Genomic DNA, 12,085 nt, shown 5'->3' on the forward strand with positions numbered 1-12,085 from the left:
GCGTTACCGTATCTATGTTTGAAGTTGTTTCTTGTGGGTTTAATTTGGTTCGGTTGTCTAATGAATGCAAGTAGTGACAGCCCAGACCGGTCCGCAAAGTTTGCCGTGGTACATCATAGCGCATATAATTTCGTGAATTAGAAATTGGCAGATGCAATGTACAGTGGGAATCGATGATATGCGAAGCATGAATGAGGGAGGCTGATCTCACTTCAAAATCAACACAGCGTTACGAGGCAGACGTAAATTATGCCGTACATGACTTCCATGTCATGATTATAATGTTTGGACGTATAATTTACCTCCGTCGTTCATTAACGTCCCATATAATACTAAATTTGGTATATTTGATGCTGGTGAAATGGCCGCGAGCTCATCATGAGCGTGGTATGTTGTCATGTTCTTATATGACACGCATCTCATGATTATCATGTTTGCACCAGTAACATACCTCCGTCGTCTCTTCGCGTCACGTGATACCAAATTTGATATATGTGAAGCTAACGAAACGGCTGCGAGCGCGTTATGAGCGTGGCATGTAATCATGTTGTTACATGACACGCATCTCGTGATTATGATGTTTGCACTAGTCACATACCTTCGTCATCCATTCACAGCTTTTAATACCAAATTTTGTATGCGTAAACACAGCGAGACGGCCGCGAGCGCATCATGAGTGTGGCATGTGGTCATGTTGTTAGTAACTTGTTTCATGTAACGTCATGATTATCATGTTTGCACCAGTAACATACCTCCGTCGTCTCTTCGCGTCACGTGATACCAAATTTGATATATGTGAAGCTAAGGAAACGGCTGTGAGCGCATCACGAGCGTGGCATGTAGTCGTGTTGTTACATGACACGCATCTCATGATTATGATGTTTGCACTAGTCACATACCTTCGTCATCCATTCACATCCCTTAATACCAAATTTTGTATATGTAAACCTAGCGATACGGCCGCGAGCACATCATCAGTGTCGCATGTAGTCATGTTGTTACATGACAAGCATCTCATGATCATCATGTTCGGACGTGTCATTTACCTTTGTGGTCCGTTCGCGCCACGTAATACCAAATTCGCTATATGCGATGCTAGTGAAACGACCATGAGGGCATGATGAGTCTGTCTTGTAGTCATGACTTATATGACATGGATGTCATTATTTCCACGTTAGGGTCTGCCACTTGTGTTCGCCATGCAGTCATGTCATACCATACCAGTTTTGCAACATGTAATGTGAACGAAACCACTGCAAGAGCAGCAGGTCCATGAAATTTAGATCATGACATGATGGCATATATGCCATGATTTTCGTGTTATGACTAGTCAATTTTGCTTGTCATGCAGTCATGTTATGCCATACCAATTTTGGTATCGATACCAAAGTCGAAACGGCCAGAAGAGCTAAAAGTCATAGGTGGCTTGATAGATAGATGAATAGATAGATAGATAGACTCAGTCACTGAAGTTCGCTAAGATAAGTTCTGCCTTGAAAAAAAAAATAAAGAAAATGACTGCAGTTCACGGAGGAAGAAAAGATGCTGCAGTTTATTGCCGCACTCAAAACGCTGCCAACGCTACCTGTTTCAGCGAGTGACTACTATTTCCTCATGGTTCCGAGATGCGTGTTCGACGTAGCTACGAGACTCTCTTAGGTGGCGCTGCGTGCGTACCTCAGGCCACGCTTCATTTTTATTAATATGGCAGGTAAGTCTCATCAGCCATAATATGTATACTATGTTGTTGTTTTTTTCTTCACATTTTCTCGTTTTTATTTCCTTCCCTGTTCTTTTCAAAGTTTACTCTTCGAAATCGCCTGGGGCCCGATTTCCCGATTTCGCAGGACTTCTCTTTTAAAGGTGTGTTTTCCCCTTGGTCAGCCGGCTTCGATAACAATATGTCCTGCATTGAGATTGGCTGAAATATTCTCATAAGAAAACTTTTAGTGTATTACATTTTTTGCGAATACGCACCCAGTAGCTGGACCCGTATAATAATTCGTGCGTAATGTATTAAGGCGTTCTTGCATAGAAGTACTTTTCAGTCGGCCAGCATCATTGGGTAACATTTTAAATAAAAATATTCTGACTGACCTTTGCTTTGACTTACCATTACCTAAAAATCAGTTTCGTCCATGATGTCTGAACACTTGTGAGAGCGAGCCAGAAAGATAGGTGCTGTGTTGACGTTGATGTTGCACGCAGAAGGACTTGAAACCAATACTAATTTAACAATAAAAATACTGATTTATCGCCCATCTGTGCAATAGAAATGATAATTGGGATACTCTGTAAGAGCGACAGCTTAACTCCCGTTCTATAAGAATGCTTGTTTACAACCGCTCGTTTCACATGCTGCCAGTTCGCGTCCATCTGGAAGCTCAGAAGAAGCTACACAGATAACTTCAAGCTCCTGTGTGACCTTTCCTGGCATTAATCACTAGAGTCCTTCGACGCGATGCTTAGCAGCACATTGCCGAAAATTCGGTACGCTTAGCTTCCCCCCTGGCGTAATTCCCCATTACACCCGGACATCGTTCATTCATTTGAGTGACCTTGGCTGCAACATTAATATCGCCATTCTTTAAGGGTATATCACTCGCTCGTTTTGTTTGTAAAGTCTCCTATGTAGTATAAACATCGACCTTAAAAGTATTTGCAAGCATATAACGTTATGCCTTGACCATTAAATTCAGGTATCAGTTTGGCAGTTTGAACAAATATGATTAATCTTTTACCGGCCAAGGCCACCTTCGTCGACGACAGAACCCGTTGTCACTTTTTTTAGCTCCAACTTTTTTCTGCCTTATCAACGTCCTAAATTATTTTTACACTTTTAATGCTGTTACTTTGGTCTCAACCCTTGATGTCGTGTAACGATAATAAAACTTCTCACCTTTGACTGTCACTGCAGCTTTGTTGTCGTTCTGAAATGTTTTTTTTATTGTCACACCACGTGCACGTAACTCTGTATAGCTGCCTATTTATTTCACTATTATTTATGCAGGTTGTTTCTATTTCATGAACCAGCGGCGATCGTGCTACGTAGTAAGGTAAAAAAAAAACCAACCAACAAACAGGCTTGCAACGTACAACACATAGGCTGTCCACCTGCTTCAACTTTCCTGTTTCTCTCCGCCGTGGCAGATGAGGAGATAGAAAAAAGTACTGTATCTGTATAGTATGCACATAATCACCACCTAAAAATACAGCACAGTCTTCACGCATTGCGCAAAATAATTCCACCAACTGGAGAGTAAGAGCATACGTAACAAGCATTGCTTCCTCGTGTGGGTGTAAAAAAGCATTGAAGTTACAAAGTTTGGTTGCAGAGCATTGTACCTTAACAGTATGTGGGGTTGGCTTTCATTCTGTCCTACAGAACGTGTGCGACACGAGTTCTCGCAGTAAGTGAGACCTTAATTTTTCTTGGCATTTATTGGGAACTGCTATAATATCTTTGTGAACGCAAGCACGACATCTTCAATGTCTTTCTAAATATTCCTTCAGTACACTACACTGGCAGGCTAAGGAACATGTAAACTGTTTTCTACCAACATTTTCTAAAAAATACGTGCATTGAAGGTGTATTGTAAATGAAGTTCTGTTCTAAGTTCCCGTGAAAAATTGGCGTATGCATCTTTGATTTTGAGGGCATGAACCACTGATCTAGTCTTCAGTATCCGGGAACTAAATTCAGTATAAATTTGAGCTGTGTACATGCTGCAAATGACGCAAGTTTGCTCCGATATTAAGAGACACAGAAGAAATCGTACAACTTTTTTATTTGTAGAAAAAACACGTGTTAACTTTTATATAAATATCATAAATAATTCAACAACTCTTTACAACAGTATAAATATGAAACTATATTAATATTCGAACGAATAAACATCCGGCACGACTGCTTGCCATTGGACACCATATAGTTGACTTGAAAATCGGTAACAATAAAAGACTTGTCGGCATTATCTTGAGTCTCTCGTATCTCTGGTGCTTTCTCCATGTGCAATTATAGAATTCGTGTTGGTATTATTACTCAATTGTGTAAGATAGTGTCTATGTATACTCCAACTGGAAGATAAACGAGGACGCTAGTGTAAAGCTGGCAGCAGCACTGAAATATAGGGACTGCTTTCGATTGCTTTTGCGTGGCACGTGATGGATACAGACTTGAACATGTTCTGGCGTGCCCTATGGCAGACACAAAAAGCTCATCTGCCAACTTTATGGTCTGGCTTTATTAACGCTAACACAACAAGTCTTGTCAAATCGCCGAAATGTTTTCGATGCACCATGCGCGCAGCGGTTGTTGGTAATGCTTTTGTGATGACGAGGCAACACATTACGGTAATTCGTGCTATATAAGTGTGATGGACGTACAGCGGAAAATGGAAGCTTGCAGGGATGTGAAAAATGAGACAGCGGCGCCGCTTGTTGAAAAATTTGTTCACTGTACTACATGTGTTACGATATTACACAGGGCGTGGTGTAGGAACGCTCAGATATCTTGTTAGATGGTTTAGCGTATACCGCTACACGCTGCCCACGTTTTATTACGCCTCTGTGGTTGCTTCGTAAGCCGTAGTGAAGCTGGGCTTAAGGGGCTGGTGAAATTATTTTGTAATTATGAAACCCTCGAACGGCGCAATTCTGCAACACACCATGAATGTTTCTTAATTGCTGATTGCCATTCAAAAGAACACTTAACCGCGTTGTTTGAGATCATTGTCAAAGGGCGTCAAGGCGACAAATTGTTCCTTTTTTTTTCATTGGCACATTTTCTTTTCTATAGGGCACATATTTAGGGAGCTCTGTGGCAAATCGCAAAATGTGCGCTTTATTTTGTTTGTATTTGGGAGGGCAATTTTCAACTCAGCTTAGGGAGTCAGTGAGGTCTTCAATGCCCTCTAGTTCGCATGACTTGTCGCCGCTATAAGCTATCACTAATAATATTTCGTATCCACTCATAAATAATCGCGAAAATGTTCTAGCTGAATGAACTCGGCTAATCATTCGTGCGAATGAGTTTAAATAATCGAGCAGTTATTTCAGTTTTGTCAAACATATCAGACATCAATACTGCGAGGGCAGTCGACGAGCGTCTTTAAACGCGCATAGCGTGCATTTCGAGCAACTGGTTTTTTCAGTCAGGCTGTTTTAATACATGTGAGGTGTTTTTATTATAAGTATAAGATCCACTAGCCTTTTCTTGCCATCAACATTTCATGAATGAATTAAGTTGTGAGACTTGGAACTACAAACATAAGGCAACATATGAAGAATAAAAAAATTATAAGCGCAATTCAAACTGTCATGTAACTGTTGTAAATAAATGAATAAGGGGCGTGGGGCATGAGCAACGGCCACGACCGCTAGCTCGCTCAGCAGTTCCGGTTACTTCGATACAGTGGAACGTGCGGGCACGCGTCGCTTATTCGCGTTTCGCTACCGTGACCTTGATGGTATACTTGACCTCGCTTGAACACAGCAAAACAGGACGCCTGCTTGATCAACGGTACGCGCACAAACTGAGCTACGCGTAGTTAACGTAACGCGTGTTGCGCATTGATGACGTGCAGAACGAGTACACTGTGTTTGGCCCCAAGAAATAGTGATATGTGCACTAATCACGCTCGGCACTTGTTGTACGAGAGGAATAGCGCCTCTGTAACGAACAGTTTGTCGATCTATAAGCTGCTCCTTGTACTCGGAGTTCGTGGAATTGATTACGAGGCTGAGTAAGCGTATCGACCGTGGCTCTTGAGCAGTTTCATGCCGAACAATAGAACGCTGTGCAAGAGCTCGAGCAGCCTCAAGACCACCATGTCCGACTCGTCTACGAAACTGGCGTAGCCGGGGTTGTGGCTCGTCGAGATGTCCTCTGGATAGGTCAGTCCATGCTGGCCGTCCTTCTTCACTTCTTTCTCATCGTGCTTCGGCGATGTCAGTTTTGTAGTTGTGGTGATATCCGCTCTCTTGTGGTTCTCATGCCTCGTGGCGTCGGTCGATGTGGGAGTCAGTATAATCGGTGCTCCGTCCATTGCTTTGGTAACGGTCTCGTTTTAATCGGCAGGTGACTCTTTTTTCAGGTGTTCGTTTCACAGGAGCTTGTTTTACTTTCGTTAGCCACCAGACATCCTGCAATGAAAAACGAAATCACGAAATAAGTTCTCAGTCATGCTTCTGTGATGTTTGTACTACTCTTAACAGGGCTAGCCTTCATAACGAAAATACTGTGGAACATTTGAAAGGCTTCTCACACTACATGTGCAGCCAGAAGCAATATGAGGGCTCAGCTGGTCACAGCGGCATTGCTTTAATTTGATTCATAGTTATTGTAAGGAAGAAGTGCACCCTCACCATCTCAGCAGCCGGATTGTCAGCGCTACGCAGGGGAGGCTCGTGATGGACGTAGTTGGTGTTCACGCTAGTTAGGTCTTGGATCATATACTGTCTCATATCACAGTATCTGTTGACAAGAGCGTGTCTCGGCTGTTTATTATTGTAGAGAAATTGCTTGGTGACTTCGCCTACTGAAACTCACACAATCGTTACTGACACTATAACCTTCTGTAACTGCTGCTGAAAATATGACTGCTGTTATGGCACACGTCATCCTGGGATATTAATAAATTCTTAGCTCGCGATTTACTGTGGCTGCAAGCTCATGTCGCATATGTTGCGGTGTTGCGTGGATTTGGAGAGAGAGGGATAAAGGAATGGAGGGCGGTTAACCAGAGCAAGACTCCGGCTTGCTACCCTGCACTACGGAAGGGGAAAATGGGTTGCGAAAGCAGAACGAGTTGCTTTGAGGGCTTTGTTGCGGTTTGTGCAAGCACGGGACTAAGTGACAAACTGTGACTGTTCACGTACAGTGTTGCTATGAGAACTAGGACGATGCTCCTGTCCTCACCCACCCCTTTTTAGCACTGTTAAATACTTTTATTAAAATCCCCAAAACTAGATGTTTTTGTTTCACGGATACTTGTTTCTTAATACCTAATACGTCATGACAAAACTTTTCTGAGCTTCCTCGGCAAGCTTCTCAAGCTCGCGCCTTGTCCAGCGGCCGCCGACGTGCACACCAGTGTTGCCAGTGTACACTTCTGGTTCATGCTAGCGGCATCCTTTCCTACGATTCTAACAATGCTCACTACACGGTGCGCCGCCGCCCTAAGTCCACGCTTGCATTTCTGAGCGTGCGGTCCCTCAACGCACACGTTCATGACATCGAACATGATACCATTCTGACCGCAGCCGACACGCTCTGCTTCGCCGAAACATGTAACGCTGAAAACATGCACATCAATGGATTAGCTCCAGTCGTCTGCAGCGAAGAAGCGGAGCGTCCTGTGTCAAACTACCTACGTCAAGCTACCTGATGTGGCTGAAGGTCTCGCGTTGCCAATAACCAGCCAGAACAATAACGGTGATCATGTTGCTGTGAAGCTCTTATTCGAGATAGTAGTTACGGCCATGTACTCGGCACCGAACTTGTCAGAAGGAGACGTCACTAAGTACATAGAGAATGCAAGGCATCGATACAGGACCTTCGTCCCGAGTCGTGAAACTCGGTCCCTGCGTAATTGTTGGGGATCTAAACGTTGACATCACACAAAGCGATTGGATAGTCCAATAAACGTCCCACTATCATCAGGAGCACCTGTATCGATGTTGCCTTCTCAAACTTTCCATTGCATCCTACCATCGATGATTCCTTAGCAACATACTCTGGTGTTCATAAAGTAATAATCTTTAAAAGAGAGAGGGAGAAATATAAAGGAAAGGCAGTAAGGTTAACCAGAAGAAGGTTCCGGTTTGCTACCTTGTGCTTGGAAAGAGAAAAAGGGGTGTAAAAGAGCAAAAGAGAAGGAGAGTTGGTGACAGTATAGGGATAAATATGGTGTGACTAGCACTATTGGAACACTATAGAAAGCAACGATGTCCGCGAACAGTCACAGTTTGTGTCTAAGTTGGGTAGCTTGCAGGACTGCAACAACGCCTTCAGAGCGGTTCGTGATTCAGACTTGATAGGCCATGGCCCCAGGATTTTGTTCTCTGTCAGGGGGCAGTTGTCCAGCTGTCCTAGGGCGGCTGAAAGAGTCGCCCTTTCGCAGTTGAAGCGGTTGCAGTCACAGAAAAGGTGCACGACTGTTTCGCTGCATCCGCGTATTTCACATAACGTTCGAACATTCCAATAAAAAATGAATAGGAATTTAAGACTGCCACTCCAAGCCACATACGAACCAGCAAGGTTGTGTCATGTCGGGATATGCCCCGCCACGGTGGTCTAGTGGCTAAGGTACTCGGCTGCAGACCCGCAGGTCACGGGATCGAATCGCGGCTGTGGCGGCTGCATTTCCGATAGAGGCGGAAATGTTGTAGGCCCGTGTACTCAGATTTGGGTGCATGTTAAAGAACCCCAAGTGTTCAAAATTTCCGGAGCCCTCCACTACGGCGTCTCTCATAATCATATGGTGGTTTTGGGACGTTAAACCCCACGAATCAATCAAATCACTTCGGGATAGGCTGTGTGGGAGACGCAGCTGGAGGTCAAGGTCCAAAGTATACGTAGCCGTGCACTCGTGACAGACGAAGAATGCCATAGGTCTAACGTTAGACAATGGGCTAGCACACGGAATTCTTTTGCTGCGTGGGATCAGGAAAGGGGAATGGCGACACTCCTGACACCGTCATGGGCGGATTGGGCAGCTGCGCTCGCTTGGTCATTGTCCTGAATGCCGCAATGAATAGGCAGCCACTGAAATACCAGTTTGCGCCCCTTTTCTAGTATTGCATGGTGCACTTGCCTGATATCCGCTACGAGCTGCTCATGAGAACCATGACGTAAGATGGATGGCGGACTTTGGAGGGCTGCTTTGCTATTGCAAAACAAGACCTCCGAATCATAGTGTCTGCTCTATAACAAAGTGAAGAGCGGCTCGGAGGGCTACTATTTCAGCTGCTGTAGCTGGGGTTGCGTGAAGCCTTTTTAGTTGTATTCTAATAGATCTTGCTGGGATTATAACAGCCATAACAATTGTTGCTGCTGTAGAAGCACATTTCGGAAGACCGAAGCACGTCCTTAGAGCTTGAGCTTGCAGCCTTACGTAATAAGCTTTAAAGGGAAACGAGTCACCGAGCTCATGGAGGAACACCCTTCTTGTAGTACTTTGTGATGATTAATAGTGAGGCTTTATGGCGCGAGGGCCATGGCCTTTGATGTATAGATAATGTATATACGGTATGCATCACTAAGCAATCATTTTTAAAGGGAAACGAGTCCCTGAGCTCATTGAGTGACGCCCTTAGTGTACTTTTCAGAATGACATCTTTTTTGTATATAAAACATACATAGTTAATCAAAATGTTTATAGTATGTCCAAATGTAAATTGTATTATTGTGTATGGAATGTATATATAGCAACGTTGTAAGGTCTATGTATGATGGTAGGAGAGGTGTACAGAGGATTCGTGGGGTATCCGATCATCTCCGAGCAAGCTGCTCTAACATCATTCACTTTTTGGATAAGGCAATAATATTTCTGTTGATGTTTGCATTTTATGTGTGTTATGTTATTTTTCTGAGAGCTGCGACCATGATGAAGCCACTGCCTGGCTGGCGGACAATGTTGGCCAGAAAAGTCTGTTTCATGCGTAGTTTCAATACACCTAGTTTGGTTTGAATTGCTTGCTAATTTAATCATCGACTCCGACTGGGCTGAAGGAGGTACATTTAGCTGTCATTATAGATGTAGTAATATATTGTTTCGACAAAGGAGCAGGAAATACCAAGACGAACAACCGCCACCAAAACAACATTCAGGCTTCTGGCTTCGTACGTATGAGCTCCATGAAAAAAAAAAGACCATAAAAGCGACACAGCCATCGTAAACAATGGCGAAGAAAGCGAAGATTGTAGGACTCAAGACACGGAAGTATGCAATTACCGCAGAAAATGCATTATCCATGGCGATGTGGCGTTGTCCGTGAGTAAGATTTTTTGTTCGCTCTGCTTTGCCCTCCATGCATTACTCGCTTGTAAGATCAGGATTGTAAGGACGCGGGAATGCAATTTCGCCCAAGTTCGTTCATTCTCCTAGAACATTTCCTTTAGTAAGGTATGGTGGTACAAGACTGTTATTTCTTCACTTCTCTCGTATTTGTGCTGGATATACACTCATGAAATCTGCGAAGTGAGACAGAGAAAATTCAATTCATGGGGGCGAAAAAAAAAACATTCCGTCATAAGAATCGCTATCACATGGAAGCAAAATATGTCCTTATAAATGCACCCCGGGTGGTCTAAATTCCCGGAGCTCTCCCATGCGGCGCCTCTCATAATCATAAAATGGATTTAGGACGTTAAACTACACATATCAATGAATGAATGAATGAATGAATCAATCAATCAATCAATCAATCAATCAATCAATCAATCAATCAATCAACCTTACAGGAGTAGTACAATGTTTACTTTACATTGATATCGGAGAGCTTACATGGTGTTTGTTGATGCTCGGCAGCTATATCATCGTAAAACATGAAAGCACTCACGCCAATTAATCGTGGTACATCGCCATTCCTGCAACTAGCGTACATGATCAACGGTTAAACAAAGCCTTACGGCAGCCGTAGTAGTTAACGGTGAGAGCATAACCAGAGAAAGCGGTGCTACAGCGAAGACTGCGTAGCTGATTGGAAGCAGAACTTGAGCTAAGGTAACCATCCCACTGGATGTTGAATAGTTATTGAACATTACGGCCTCACTCGAAGGAAACGCAACGCGTGTGATGGCTCCAATCTAGCGTGGCTGCGATTTTTCTGGGGGGGGGGGCAAATTGGGGAACGCGGTGGTACCGTCAGTCGAGATAGGTGCGTGTCGCAGAGCTATTTCTACACGAAAGTGTTCTATAGCAGGGTTCACCACGACTCCATGACGTAATACCAGATTGCAAAGAACTAACAAACTAGAAGTTCCGCACCAGTGCGTCGAACCAGCCACCTCGCGCTCCTCAGCGCGCGACGCTAACCACTAACCCAAAACTTCAGCGCGTTTTAGTAACCATCAGTGAGATGGCACTGCGGGCGCGCGCGCTCTAAAGATCGTCTAAAGATCGCCACTCCAAACGACGCTGTGCGCGCGCTCCTTCACATTGCATGGTCACAGTGCGTATAGATGTTCTCTAGCGTGATGGCTCACTCGCTCGCGCGCTTATCTCGGGATTCGGGTGCTTTGCACCTATTGTGTTTTCACCGCAAGTTTGATTTAATGTTACAGAAGTTAAATAAAATGGCCCCGTATCTGTATGTTTCACTGCCAATGTCGTCGAAAGACGATAAGTGCTGCGTGTGGAGAGAGTGAACAAAACGTTTATTTGATGTTCTACGCTAGAACATAGGTGAATTGTATTCTGGAAGCGCTGCGTTCGAGAGTCTCGATCCGTGCAGCGAAGGTGAACGAGTGCATCAAGGTACGTTAGACACGAGCGCCATCTGGCAGTTATCTTCGAAAACAAACAAAGGAAGGCGGGCGCTCCTGTCTCGGAGGCAATAAGGGGTAGAACGCAAAGCGACGGGCAGGTGCCACCGCCGTGTCGTCTTAGGAAAGTGTTAGAAACACTTGCCTTTTAGGAGCGAAGCTCCTTAAGGCGTGGGCTGTGCGTGCCCTGTATGTAGCCACCTCTCGTTCAGTTCTTGCAGTGTTCACTAGATGGCGGTACTTGTAGCTGACGGCATTAAGTATTACGCTAGCCACCGCCCGATCTAAAGGGTACAGCCATATCCATCCGTCCATCCGTCCATCCATCCATCCGTCCATCCATCCATCCATCCATCCATCCATCCATCCATCCATCCATCCATCCATCCATCCATCCATCCATCCATCCATCCGTCCGTCCGTCCGTCCATCCATCCATCCATCCATCCAAAAGATGCAAGATGTTATAAACTAGACCGCGGTACGTGTAGTTGATTATGAAAGATGCGAGGTGTTATAAAATAGGAATGATGCCCCATATGGCGCGTGTCATCGTTCGATATAGTGCGGCGACGTACGCTAGGGGGAGCGTTGCAA

At 44.4% G+C, this 12,085-nt stretch overlaps 1 protein-coding gene and 1 long non-coding RNA gene across 4 annotated transcripts in view; one reads left to right on the forward strand and one right to left on the reverse strand.

The window, feature by feature from the left end:
• LOC142810692 (uncharacterized) overlaps positions 1-12,085 on the forward strand; it is a 272,930-nt gene that overhangs the window by 32,557 nt on the left and 228,288 nt on the right. The window lies entirely within an intron of this gene.
• Dsk (Drosulfakinin) overlaps positions 1-12,085 on the reverse strand; it is a 61,623-nt gene that overhangs the window by 27,594 nt on the left and 21,944 nt on the right. The window contains exon 2 of one of the 2 annotated variants that reach the window (XR_005108093.2): positions 3,770-6,144. The exons of the other annotated variant lie outside the window; for it this stretch is intronic. The gene's annotated coding sequence lies outside the window, so the exon portion shown is untranslated. Of the gene's footprint in view, positions 1-3,769; positions 6,145-12,085 lie in introns of those variants that run through there. 2 annotated transcript variants of the gene reach the window in all.

Source organism: Rhipicephalus microplus, chromosome 1 (assembly GCF_043290135.1).
Source record: "Rhipicephalus microplus isolate Deutch F79 chromosome 1, USDA_Rmic, whole genome shotgun sequence".
NCBI lineage: Eukaryota > Metazoa > Arthropoda > Arachnida > Ixodida > Ixodidae > Rhipicephalus > Rhipicephalus microplus.